The sequence below is a fragment of the Acomys minous genome (genome assembly GCF_964271855.1).
Source record: "Acomys minous genome assembly, chromosome: 10".
NCBI lineage: Eukaryota > Metazoa > Chordata > Mammalia > Rodentia > Muridae > Acomys > Acomys minous.
Window position 1 is genome coordinate 118,397,739 of NC_140491.1, and position 14,433 is coordinate 118,412,171.

Genomic DNA, 14,433 nt, shown 5'->3' on the forward strand with positions numbered 1-14,433 from the left:
CCCAAGGCCTGGGGATGGCATCCCCGCATCTAGGGTAAGTCTTGCCACATCAGTTAGCTCAACCTAGAGATGCCTGTGCATACACGCCGCAACACACCCAGAGTTCTGCCTTCTAGGTCATTCTAGATCCTGCCAAGTTAACAGTATTCACCACCAAACATAGCAAGATCCTGTTCAAGAAACACACATAACAGGGCGGAGGCGGCGCACGCCTTTAGTCCCAGCACTCGGCAGAGGCAGAGGCAGGCGGATGTCTGTGAGTTCAAGGCCAGCCTAGTCTACAAATGGAGTCCAGGGAAGGCAAGGCTACACAGAGAAACCCTGCCTCAAAAAACCAAAAAACAAAACAAAAAAATACACATACCACGCCAGCCAGAGAAACAGGTAGGCTGCCTGCAGATCTTCACCTGTCTCTCAGCTCTTCCAAACCCAATCCCTCGGTCTCACCCCCAGCTCTACAGCAGACCTCCTGCTGTGGCCTCCACCTCTGCTCCAGTGGCCCATACAGATCTTCCCCTCCAAACTTCCTTCCCCCAACTCATTGCTTTATCCTGGCTCTGAACCCCAGCGGGCTTTCCCTCGGACCCTCCAGCCGGAGCAGGAGATAACTAACTGCAGACCTACGTCTTTCCCTCAATTCCTCCAAATGTAATCCCGCAGTTCCAACTCCGGCTCTGTAGCAGACCATCTGCTGCGGCCTCTCTTCACCCTCTGCCCCGACTCCCAAAGACTAGGCAAATCCTAGTGGAAAACCCTGCTTTCCTATCCTATGGACCACTGCTCCCACCCCCATCCCAGGGTCCCTACCATAGCCTTACCCCATTCCTAAGTATCTGAATACCTAAATACCTAAATACACATTTTTACCTGGAGCCCTCAATAGCCCTCAGAATTTCCTACGAGGCAACAAACATCCACCACACTCTTCTAAGAACCAGAGAGGGCAACAGAAACCAAGGAATAAAACACCCACCCAACAAAGACAAGCCTAGAATTACAATATTCCCAAACCCAGGTGACTAGACACCATCTTTAAAAAAAAAAAAATCTATAACAGCCAGGATAATATGTCTCCCATAGAGCTCAGCAACTCTACCTCAACAGACCCTGAGTATTACAACAAAGCTGAGACACACACACACACACACATACACACACACACACACACACACACACACACACACACACACACCTTAAAATAGCCATTACAAATGTGATAGAAGTCCTCAAAGAGTATATGAATAAATCCCCTAAAAAATGAATACACAGCAGAAGAAAATGGATAAAACAGTTCAAGACCAGAAAATGGAAATAGAATCACTAAAGAAAATCCGGGGGAAATTTAGAAATGAAAAATTTAGAAACTTGAACAGGAAGCCCAGAGGCAATCCTCACCAACAGAATATAAGACATGGAAGAGAGAATCTCAGGCCATAAAGACACAATGGAGCAAATGGATACCTGGGTCAAAGAAAACGTTAAGTCTAAAAAATGTCCTGCACAGCACTTGGGAGGCAGAGGCAGGCAGATCTCTGTGAGTTCAAGGCCAGCCTGGTCTACAGAGTGAGCTCAGGACAACAGCCAAAGTTACACAGAGAAACCCTGTCTCAGAAAGCAAAAAAAAAAAAAAAAAAAAAGTCATGACACAAAAACATTCAGGAAATCTGGGACACTATGAAAAGATCAAATCTAAAAATAATATGAAGAGGAGGAAGAAAACCCTGGATCAAAGGCACAGAAAATAGTTTCAAAATAATCATAGAAGAAAATTTCCTGACGGAGATGGCTATCGAAGTATAAGAACCTTACAGAACACCAAAATATATAAGGAACTAAAAAAGCTAGATACAAGAAAACAAATGACCCAGTTAAAAATGAGGTACACATATAAACAGAATTCTCAAAACAAGAACCCAAATGCTTGAGATTTTGGGGTGGGGGGTGGGGGAGACAGGTAGATGTCATTAGGAAAGGAAAATAAACAGTTATAGATGGAGGGAGGGCCAGAACAGGAGGAGCCTGTGGGGAAGGGCGGGGAAGAGAAAGACATGAGAGAGAATATGCAGAAAGGTAGCTAAAATTAAGGGCCATTTGAAGGGTAGCCTATACCATAGAAGCTTTCTAAAAATAAGTATTTATGGAGGTGACCTAAATGAAATCGCCAAGTAATGGGGAGACAGAGCCCCAAATAGTCATCTCTTGTTACCAAGTGAAGCTTCTGGTACTGGGTTACATATAGTTGAGTTGTTGGCCAAGGGTTCCCATGGGAACCCCCAAGCAAGCCAGGCTGTTGTCGAGGTTATAGGTTTTTCTCCACAAACTGATGGCAAGGCCCCACTCCGTAGACCAAGAGCAGTTGTAGAATACCTACCTAACCCATTGAACATGGAGATACCGAGCCGATGCCCACATAGAGCCTTTACCCCTATGTCCAATCATCTTTGGTGCAGGAAGGTACTCTGTACACTACCAAAATGTAAACACCAACCCAGCCACAAATCCTTTGATCTACAACGGTACCCTGGCTGCAGTCTATGCTAGGAGAATGGTAGCACAAAGTTTGCGGTAGTAACTAATGAACATATGATTTGGCTTAGGGCCCACTTCATAAGATGAAACTCATATTCAATGTCCCTTGGGTGACCAAGAACCAGAGATTAGTCCACTCAAGGACCTAGGAGAAAACTAAATACAGTTAGACTGTGGGCAAGTAGTGAAGACTGGGGACCACTTGGCCCTAAATGATAAATCTCTATTAAATCCCTCTCCTTAGGGCTCAGGGAATTTCTAGGAAGAAGAGGCAGAAAGACTGTAAAATCCAGAGGGGGTGGAGGGCACCAAGAAAACAAAGCCATGTAAATGCACATGATTAAAGCCCACAGAAATGCACAGAGACTGAGGCAGCATGCACTTGGCTGCATGGGTCTGCATCAGGTGATTTGTGTCTATGTTATAGTTTCCAGCTTAGTGTTTTTTATGGGATTCCTAAGTGTTCGAACAAGTGAGTCTTTGTTTCTTGTGCCTTCTCTGGGCCTCTTTTCTGTCTGTTTGTTTTGCCCAATTCAGATTATTAGTTTTGTTTTGTCTTAAATACTTTATTATTATCCCCCTAGAAGCCTGTTTGTTTTCTAGGTGGGGGAGTGAGAGGAACGGGAGGAGTGCAGGGAGGGGAAAGCATAATCAGGATATATTAGAAAGAAGTGCGTATGTATGCATAAAGAAACACACACACACACACACACACACACACGGAAGTGAGAGAGACAGTGAGAGGGAGAACACAAAATATCTTCCAGTAACACTATTGTAAACTGAAAACGTCAAAAAGCCACACTGGCCAGAGAAAAGCTAAGCTCATTTAGTCTGCCGTAGCAAAACAAGGCCATCTGAGCTGAGGAGATGGCTCCATGGACAAGAATGTTTGGGATAGCTGACAACCTGAGCTCAGTCCCTGGACCCCCACAACGAGAGGAAAAACTTGGCTCCCCAAAGTTGTCCTTTGACCTGTGAACTGTGACAGGAGTGTGCAGTGTGCGCACACACACACACACACACACACACACACAATAGCAACACTGATAATAATAGTACTAATAATAAATTTTTATTTTGAAAGTTCTTTTTTTATATTATGATTTACTCAGATTACATCCCGATTGTTATCCTCTCGCTTGTATCTTCCCATTCCCACCCTCCCTCCCTCTTCAACCCTATTCCCCTCCCCTAGACCTCTGACAGAGGGGACCTCCTCCTTCACCATATGATCAGAGCCTATCAGGTCTCATCCTGGATGGCCTGCAACCCCACCAAAGGGAAGTGATCAAACCCTGGGCACCAGAGTTGTGTCAGAGGCAGTCCCCGACAACCCTGGGGAGTGATCTGAGCAGCGGGGCAAGGTTTAATTTTGAAAGCCCTTTAAGCAGACTACCAGACTCTTCTAGAACATCAAAGGGAGGGAGTCAATGATGGGCACTCCCAGTATTTGGAGGTCTAGACTCAGGGGTTTACAGTAGATTCTCAAGGTAGGAAACTGGTCCAATTGGATGAAGTCTGCGACTTAGCTAGCAGGGAGGGAAGGCCTGGAGGCTGGTCTTGCTAAGTCAGCTAAACTGTCCAGATGGGAGCGTTTGTCCAGAGGAGACAAGGTTGCCCAGGTAGGTCGGTGGCACGGGCCCATCAATCACTCCTGAGTCTGCTTCTTGGTTTATAGCCCTCTCACTTGGCCCTGAATTTGCCGGAACAATTAGTGAAAGCAGGTTAACTCCCAGTGTGTAAGTCCTGTTACTACGGATGGTCTCAGTTCTCACATTCAACTTATTATTATTCTTCAAATCCACTCAAGGACTCTGTACTGTTCCTATGGAAACAGAACTTGACTTCCTCCCACCAGTGATGCCACACTTGGGTTATCAAACTGTGCTTCCCTCCCACCACCACCACCACTCTAAGGAGACAGCTGGGAAATCATCTCGCCTGGAGAAGAGTCGTTTGCCTTTGCAGGGACTATATCTACATCCTGGATGGTTAATGTGTCATCAACAATCCCCCAAGGGGATTCAGAACATCCAGCAAAACCCAGAGCAGCAGATCACTGCTATGGCAACGTGGGTAATTTGGAGATATTTTTTAGTCCAGGAAGACCAATTCTCAGGCCCTAGCTATCTGTACCTCTCAGCAGGGAGCCTCCCTTCTTTGGGCATTTGTCTACCTGCCATCACATCTTTTTTGAGCTACATATTCCCCAAGAGTCCTTGACTGAAGCCTTTTGGGATTAGTTGTTAATGTTTTTATTTATTTATTTATTTATTTATTTATTTATTTATTTATTGAGAATTTCATATGTGTGTACACGTCATATTTTAATCATATCCACCCCATCTGCCCCCAACTCCTCCAGCCCCATGGGCAACACATCCCCTCCTAACTCCACATTTCTTACTTTTTTGTTTTGTTTTGTTTTGTTTTGTTTTTTTCGAGACAGGGTCTCTCTGTGTAGCCTTGGCTGTCCTGGACTTGCTTTGTAGACCAGGCTGGCCTCGAACTCACAGCGATCTGCCTGCCTCTGCCTCCCGAGTACTGGGATTAAAGGTGTGCGCCACCACTGCCCGGCTCACATTTCTTACTTTTTAAAATAACTCACTGAGTCCAATTGGTGCTGCTGGATTCTTTGACATGTACCATTAATATGTTTTATTTTGTTGGTTTTTTGAGACCGGGTTTCTCTGTGTAGCTTTGGCTGTCCTGGACTTGCTTTGTAGACCAGGCTGGCCTTGAACTCACATCGATCTACCTGCCTCTGCCTCCCCAGTGGTATGCCACCATGCCCGGCCCAGGATCTTTTTTTTTTTTTTTTTTAAATAAAAAAGGTATAACCCTGATAAAGGACACCCATTTGATTGATTATCAGAACTACACTCCCCTACAGACAAATGTGTTAATACCCTTTGCTTGCTTGCTTGCTTGTTTGCTTGTTTGCTTGCTTGCTTGCTAAGAAGTAAGTTCACTTGGCAGAATTTGGAAGGTGAGAAGAATTTGACCCAAGACTTTCTTCCATTGCAGACACCAATCAGGTTGACAACAAAGGGCTTACATGGAACCTGCCTATGATGATTGGACCCATCCTGAACTTAAAATGACACACTAAGGGGGTTCCCTGATGCACCAGGGACCCTGTGGCAGTTGGAATGCGGTGGGGAAGGAAGCCTTAGCTCAGCTTCTTCTCTGTGATTGGATTACCTCAAGTTTTCCCAAAAGCACCCCTGGGTGCCCCCCATCCCGTCACCCACCTCCAGGAAACCTGAGCACTGCAGCCCCCTTCTAGAGAAACTCCCTTCAGCGTGAGTCGCTTTTGGACTGAATTTCTTTTACATGAACAAGTCACATACCAAGCAAGTTTTGTTTTGTTTCGTTTTGGATGGTGATTTCCCTAAGGCTGTGAAAACCCAAAGCAGCAGCTAGCCACGCACCCCAAGGAGGGAGCAATTCTTTCTGCCTGCCTGGGGAAAGCAGGCTGTCAGCACCACTTCCTCAGCACTTCAGGACATGCATCGTCTCTCAGCCAGTGACGCATTCTTTTTCTTTCTTTGTTTTGTTTTTTCAAAACAGCATTTTTCTTGTGTAGTCCTGGCTGTCCTGGACTCAGTTTGTAGACCAGGCTGGCCACAAACTTACAGAGATCAACCTGCCTCTGCCTCCCAAGTGCTGGTATTACAAAAATGTGCCACAATGCCCAGCCCAGCCATAGCAAGTATTTCTGTAATAATTACACTGTATTAGGTCTTATAAATAATCTGGAGGTGACCTAAAGTGTAATGGAGGATAAATACATGCACACACACACACACACACACACACACACACACACACACACACACTTGGGGAAGTTGAACCTACACCTCTGAAAACCCAAGCTTTGATTATTGGCGTGATTAGCATTTCAAATCAATTCCCTATATGAGACATAGGGATGGTGTTGCTATGAGTCCCTTGGCCTTGGAATCCTTTGAACTCATTAAACAGAAAACAGAAGCCTTCAGCGACTGGACCCCGGGAACAAAGAGGCTCTTCCCGGGCACGGGATGAAAGCTGCCGGCTCCCTCAGTGCTTCCAGAAGCCAAGCTCTCTCTGGCCTCCCTTAGAGGCAACTTAATGACTCGGAGTCCACTCCCTAGAGAAGGGAATCACTGGGGATCAGGATGAAAAGTGCTAGGGACATCTTAAGGTAGGCATCTTCCCAGGAAGAAAGACTCACAAGCTTTGTCACAACTGGCTGAATGAGACGTGCTCTTGAGAAGACTGGTCATAGGTCATCCACAAAAAGGGAGAGAAACACTCACAAGAGGCCGGCAACGATGCAGTGCCCGGGGAGATGTCCTCTGACCAGCCACACGTAAGTGGACTAAGAGGTCTGCATCGATAAAGTCCACGGGGAGATGTCCTCTCCCCACACGTAAGTGGACCAAAAGGTAGAATCGCATTTCTCAAGTTCCCTTAGCTTCCGTTTCTTGTCCGTCATACTCAAAGGCCTTTAGGGTTCATCTTCAGGCCCAGAACCAAGGTAAGTGGGGGAAAACCCAGAGCTCAGACAAATGCACTGTACACAGGAAGCACACTGGCCTTAGGCTTTGGTTCTGCAGTCTCCTGCCTCACCGGACACGTCCTAACTTCTCAACCTCCAGCACTCATTTTACATCAGACCCTGGGATCTACCATGATAAGACACTTCTTTCCTCACTCTGACATCTCCAACCCGTCACTAGATCCTGACATCTCTCAATTTATTTATCTCTATGTCTCCAGTGTAAGCTATGACTCCCTCCTGATTTTTTTTTTAATGTCCTCCCAAGTAATTTCCCCTACCCAATGACCCTCCTACAATCACTGCTCCACAATTACTTTCAGGGTGATCAATCATGTCATATTTGTTTTGTTTTTCATTGAACATGTCATTTTCAACGGTATCTCATAATTTTCTTTTAATTAAAAACTCAGCCAGGGGCTGGAGAGATGGCTCAGCCATTAAAGGCTAGGCTCATAACCAAAAACTCAGCCAGGCGTAGTGGCCTATGCCTGTAATCCCAACACTCCAGAGACAGAGGCAGGAGGATCTCTGTGAGTTCGAGGCCAGCCTGCTCTGCAGAGAGAGTCCAGGACAGCCAGGGCTACACAGAGAAACTCTATCTTGAAAAATAAATAAGGGCTGGAGAGATGGCTCAAAGGGTGAGAGCACTGGCTGCTCTTCCAAAGGTCCTGAGTTCAATTCCCAGCAACCACATGGTGGCTCACAACCATCTATAATGAGATCTGATGCCCTCTTCTGGCCTGCAGGTGTACATGCAGACAGACCACTGTATACATAATAATAAATAAATCTTTAAAAAAAAAAAAAGAAAAATAAATAAATACTCCTTAAAATGGTCTGGAGAAGTGGAAGTGGGACATCTAAGTTCATGTACTTGTCCCGTCTATTTTTGCAGGTTACTTAGATTCTTTTGCATTTCCTTCTAGGCAAAATAGCAACATCCATAAGATTATTAAGAATGTTAAGTAAGGGCTGAAAAATGGCTCAGAGGTTAAGAGCACTGACTGTTCTTCCAGAAGTCCTGAGTTCAATTCCCAGAGACCATACAGTGACTCACAACCATCTACAATGTGATCTGGTGTCCTCTTCTGACCTTCAGGTGTACATGCAGGCAGAGCACTGTATACATAATGAATAAATAAAACTTTTTTAAAAAGTTACTTAAGAGCCGGGCGTGGTGGCACACGCTTTTAATCCCAGCACTCGGGAGGCAGAGGCGGGTGGATGATTGTGAGTTCGAGGCCAGCCTGGTCTACAAAGCGAGTCCAGGACAGCCAAGGCTACACAGAAACACTGTCTCGAAAAACCAAAAAAGAAAAAGAAAAAAGAAAGAAAGGAAGGAAGGAAGGAAGAAGGAAGAAATCTGGTCCAGTGCCTGACCCACAAAACATTCAATACATTTGCAAATCACTGCCTGCTGGGCTAATATAATATCCCTTTCCCCTGCCTTTACCCACACTGCCCTTTTCTCACCAGCATCCCTCAGACCTTGGGGTTTCCGCCTTCCTTTCTAAGGAAATATCCTCCTAGAGAAAGCCTCTTTAACCGTCTCCCTCCCTGAGAATCCCTCAGACTCTCCAGTGTGGGCCTTACAGCATCAGAACCATGCAATCCAAACCAGTCCTGGCTGCAATTTTGCAATAAGTTTAAAGTATTTGTGTCAGTTCCTTGAGAACTTTATATCATGTATTTTGAACACATTCACTCCCTTTCCTGTAACCACCCTCTTCGCCTTCTCATCTTGGTAGCAACACTCAGTTTTGAAATTTATTTCTCTCTTTCCCCAGTGTGTTACCCAGCCACTCTTGAAAATGGGACCTTAGTGTGTGGTTGACCTACCAAAGGTCAAGGCATTAAAGAAAACTCACTATCCTGGGCCTGGAGAGATGGCTCAGAAGTTAAGAGCACTGGCTGCTCTTCCAAAGGTCCTGAGTTCAATTCCCAGCAACCACTAGGTGGGTCGTAACCATCTAAAATGAGATCTGGTGCCCTCTTCTGGCATGTAAGTGTACATGCAGGAAAGACACTGTATACATAATAAATCTTTTAAAACGAAAACAAAAAAACTGACTATCCCTCTCCCAGCAGTTTTCAAATGCCACTGACTCCTTGTGGGATTACATGCCAACCTTACAGCCTCCATGCTGGGATTCTGGCTGGCTGGAACCTGTGCAGGGCTATACATGCTGTCCCGATCACTGTGAACACATATATGCAATTGCCTGTGTTGTATATAGGAAAACATATTTCCACCATCCCTTCCTCTTAATTTTTTAAAAAGATTTATTTATTATTATGTATACAGCACTGAAGAGGGCATCAGATCACATTATAGATGGTTGTGAGCCACCATGTGATTGCTGGGGATCGAACTCAGGACCTTTGGAAGAGCAGCCAGTGCTCTTTAACCTCTGAGCCAACTCTCCAGCCCTCTTGCTCTTAATTTTTATAATTATTCATTAATGTATGTCTTTTCATAATGTAGCATTTCCTGTGCTTCACAAAAGCTGAACTATGTCCTTGACCCATGTATTTGGGTCTCCAAAACTTATCCTATCAGAAATGAAATGTGTGGGCTGGAGAGATGGCTCAGGTGTTAAGAGCCCTTGCTGCTCTTAGAGAGGACCCAAGTTCAGTTCCCAGCATGCATGTGGCTGGGACCATCAGTAACTTCAGTTCCAGGGCATCCGATGTCTTCTGCCTCTTCTTCCCTCCACAGGCGCTGGGCATTCCCACGGTACACGTTCATCCGTACAAAACATGCACCCTCCCACACAAACACATCATCCAAAAGCCCGATTCTGCTGAAACCCACTACATCCTCCCTCAAACCCATTACTGTTGGAATAGACAATGTTACCACCTTTTTACCCAAACTGGAAACCTGGACTCTAATCTTGATGACTTCAGCCCACAGGGCTAATTATTGGGCAAGGTCTGATAAGCCCACCTCCTCCATATTCCCGTCATCCTTTTCCTTGGACTCTGAGGGCAGAGATCTCATGTGTTTACACCACCGTTGCCTTTCAGTACTAATGTGTTAGCTAATGTCATCACTTGCCTAATGTGTCCCTCTGCCCCTCTCTGCTTTCTCTCAGCTTCATTGTCAAGCACTTTAGCCTGACTATGTCACTGTCCTGCTTAAAGCTCTCACCAGCTCCAAGTGTACAGGACTCAGTGGTCATGGCCAAGCCTACAGTGGCTGGACAGTGTTTTTTTGCTCAGGGCTCATTAATATAGATTAAAAGAAACAATGCTCAGACTACCCTGTGTAGTGGGGGGGGGGGGGTATGCTAGTCTCCTCTCCCATTCATTAAAGCTCTTCTTATGAGGAAATTTCTGGAATCCATCGAGACTACACTGCACTTAATACATACGTATTAAGGAATATAAGCTGTAGTCCAGAGTCATGAGTGCTTTTGCACCTAAGGAAGGAGCAGCTTGTGCAACAGAATTTGAGAGCATCCACATCTCTGCAATACATACACAGAGCAAGGAGAGGGAGGGTTTTCTGAGAGTCTTTCCTACATTGAGCAGGCCTCCACCTTCATAAACATCCTCTCTGCTGGTTTCCATAAGCACCCCACCCTCTTGTGTGTGTGTGTGTGTGTGTGAGAGAGAGAGAGAGAGACAGACAGACAGACAGACAGACAGACAGACAGACAGACAGACTCAGAGACAGAGAAAGGTATTGAAGTCTGACATCCTGGATGACTTTGCCCACAAACCCACGTGATAAACAAGGACTGACAAACCCATCTCCTACACATCTCTTTTAACACACACACACACACACACACACACACACACACACCCGTGCTTCGGCTCTCTAAGTTGCTTTAACATTCCGTTCAAATCCTCTTTCACTGTTCTGGCAGCCTAGGACCCAGAGACGCCATTCCCTCTTCAACCACAGACTGTTGCTGGGAACCCAGTGTCCTCCAAGCTCCCAGCATTCCAAGTCGTGACCAAACAAGCAGTACCCTTCTGCACAACGCAAACTCTAAGGCGGTTAAAAGAGAAGATATAGAAGCAAGGCACATGGCCCTCAGGTCTTAAAACTGAACACCAGAGGGCAGTGAGCCAACTAGGAGGTAAAGGTCCGCACTGCTAAGTCTGAAAACCCAAGTTCAATGCCCAGGACTCACAGTATAGAAGGAGAACTGACTCTTGTCCTATGGTCTCTGCACACACACACACACACACACACACACACAAATAAATAAATAAAAATAAACAAATGGATGGATGGATGGATGGATGGATAGATAGATAGATAGATTTTTTTTTTAAGTTAAGCTTAGCCCCAGAATTAGACAGAGGTAATGACCTAGTTTTAAGGTCTGCAGTTCACAGAGACAGAGTGGAGTTGGAGCCTACACCTCCAGTGATCAACGGGGCAGAGCAGAACTCAGCACAGTCAACCCCTTACCCAGGCTCCACTGGCCATATAAGACAATCTTCCCCCCAAGAGAAGGAGGGGGCAGGCGTGTCACACCACAGATGACCCTCCCCGGAGAGGGAGGCACGAAGAAGCGAAGAAGCGTGTTCCCTCTGGTGTTCGCACAGCCAGACATTTCACACCCTGCCTTTGTCCCTTCTTTCTCCTCGGCCTCACTCAAGCCATACAGGAATCCCAGACATCAGCAAGCAGTGCACCGTGGTCGCCAGCACGTCACCAGCGAAAGCCTAAACAGTGTGAGCAAATGTTTGACCAGTCTGAGCAGCCCCGGCAGGTGTGCACAGCAAGACTTTGCCCTCTCCTTGATTACAGGGCAGCCGAGATGATAAGGGAGCTGGGGTCTGAGGTGTTAGGACAAGGATACATTTTATAAAATGTTATGATGTCGAAAGCCCATTTTGATTCTTCAACTTTCATTTTTCTGGTTAGACTTTATCTCCAGTACTACCTGGAAAATGAGGTTCCTCACTGTACTTCAAGGTACAAGACTGGCGACGCTGTTGTCGCCTAGGTTGCCAGCTGAACAAGCCTTTACTCCCTTGTTACGGCTTTCCTGCACTGAGGCTTCCATATTTGCTGAGCTGCTTCTTCTCCTGGACAGATATTTTAAAAGGCAGCATTGTAAAAAACCATCTCTCTCTCTCTCTCTCTCTCTCTCTCTCTCTCTCTCTCTCTCTCTCTCTCTCCCTCTCTCCCTCTCTTTTGCATTTGTTGTTTTCATTTATTCATAAATGTTTGTTCTCATATAATATATAAGCTGCCTTATCTACAGAGCAGTGTTTCTATCATTATTTTTTCATTAGGAATCATTTTATTGATTTTTTTTCTTCTTATCTATTTATTTATTTAGCATTTACTGTGTGTCTGTGTATATGCATCTGGAGGTCAGAGGGCAACTCACAGGAGTCAATTTTCTCCTTCCTCAATGTGGGTCCCAAAGCTTGACCTCAAATCATAGAGCTTGTTGGCAAGCATCTTTACCACTGACCATCTCACTGGCTTGTACTCATTAATTTTTAATATTTCTTTTTTTGTTTGTTTGTTTGTTTTGTTTTTTGAGACAGAGTTTCTGTGTGTAGCCTTGGCTGTCCTAGACTCGCTTTGTAGAGCAGGCTGGTCTCAAACTCGCAACAATCCACCTGCCTCTGCCTCCCGAGTGCTGGAATTAAAGGCGTGTGCCACCACGCTTGGCTAAATTTTAGTATTTCTTGACAATGTCATACATGTATCCAATGTCTTGATTGTATCCATCCCTCTCCCCTCTCCAACTCCTTCCTGACCCGGAACAAGTCCCCCACAACTTTGTGTCCTGTTTATTTTTAACCAATTGAATCCAGTAAGTGGTATCCATATGTGCTTAAAACCCTGTCTTTGTTGTTGTTGGTTTTGGTTTCCTGGCTTTGTTTTGTTTTTTAAATGGAATTTTGCTGTTTCCCAGGCTGTCTGGGCTCACAGAATCCTTAACTCTTATCTTCCCCAGTAGTTCCTGGGACTCTTCAGGAGGTCCCCACAGAACAGCAGAGCGACACTGGGTGTCTTCATGTCTCATGCTTGCTTAATAAAGCACCACAATTGCTGGCTTAAAACAAGAGAAAATCATTGTCTTGCAGCTCCTGGGGCTGAAACATGATATCACGCTAGCTGGACCATGTCCACTCCCCAGCCTCCAACAGTGCGTCCTTCCTGAGTTCCAACTTCTGGGAGCCCCAGGCAGTCCTAAGTATCTTTAGACTCCTCCCTCCATCTGTTTACTTTCCTATATAGAAACAAAAAATAAAAATAAAAATAAAAACCAACCACAGTGGAACTGTCTCCATCCTGACTGAGTGTGACGTCATTTTAGCTCTATTCTGTCCACAAAGACCCCATTTGCAGATAAGCATGCTTTCATAGGTGCCTTGAGGACCTCAGCAGAGCCGTTAGGGAGCCAGGTTTCACCCACAGCAGCGAGAAAATGGCACCCCTGCTGACTCATCTTGCATTCTGATGGTGGGAGGCCTCAGATAGCCTGTGCCCCTGGCCTTAGGGATACTCAATGTGTCAAGAGATTTTCCTTCTAAATGTGGTCCAATTTTATCCTTTATTTAATTCTCTCTCTAGGCCAACAGGCGAGGCCTCCAAAACATGCTATGCTTCCAATACCCAGTACAGGTGAGAGTTCCCCCAAAGAACTGCTGCCTTTCTGTTTGTTTGCTATGTTTCTTGTTGGTTTATTTTTGTTTGGAAGCCAAGACCGGCCTTGAACTTGCCAAGCAGCTGAGGATGAGTTTGAACTTCTGGTCTACCTGCCTCTGTCCCCCAAGTGTTGGGGTCACAGGCAGCTGCCTGCACACCCAGTTGATGCAATGCTAGAGATTGAACCCAGGCTCTCATGTATGTCAGGCAAGTACTATGCCAGCTAAACTACACCCTCACGCCCTGCTTGTTTAGAGGCATAATCTCACTACGGAGCCCAGGCTGCTCGTACAGTTGTAGTTCACCTGCCCCTGAGCCTGCCCCTGTCCCTGCCCCTGCCCCTGCCCCTGTCCCTGCCCCTGTCCCTGCCCCTGCCCCTGCCCCTGTCCCTGCCCCTGTCCCTGCCCCTGCCCTTGCCCCTGCCCCTGTGCCTGCCCCTGCGCCTGCCACTATTGCCCAGTTTAAATAATCTTTTTTTTTTTTTTAATTTTCAAAGCAAGGCAAGTGGTGGTGCACACCTTAATCCCAGCACTTGGGAGGCAGAGGCAGGCAGATCTAAGAGTCTGAACATAGCCTGGTCTACAGAGCAAGTTCCAAAACAGCCAGAGGTTAAGAGCACTGGCTGCTCTTCCAAAAGCCCTGAGTTCAATTCCCAGCAACCACATGGTAGCTCATAACCATCTACAGTGAGATCTGGTGCCTCTTCTGGCCTGCA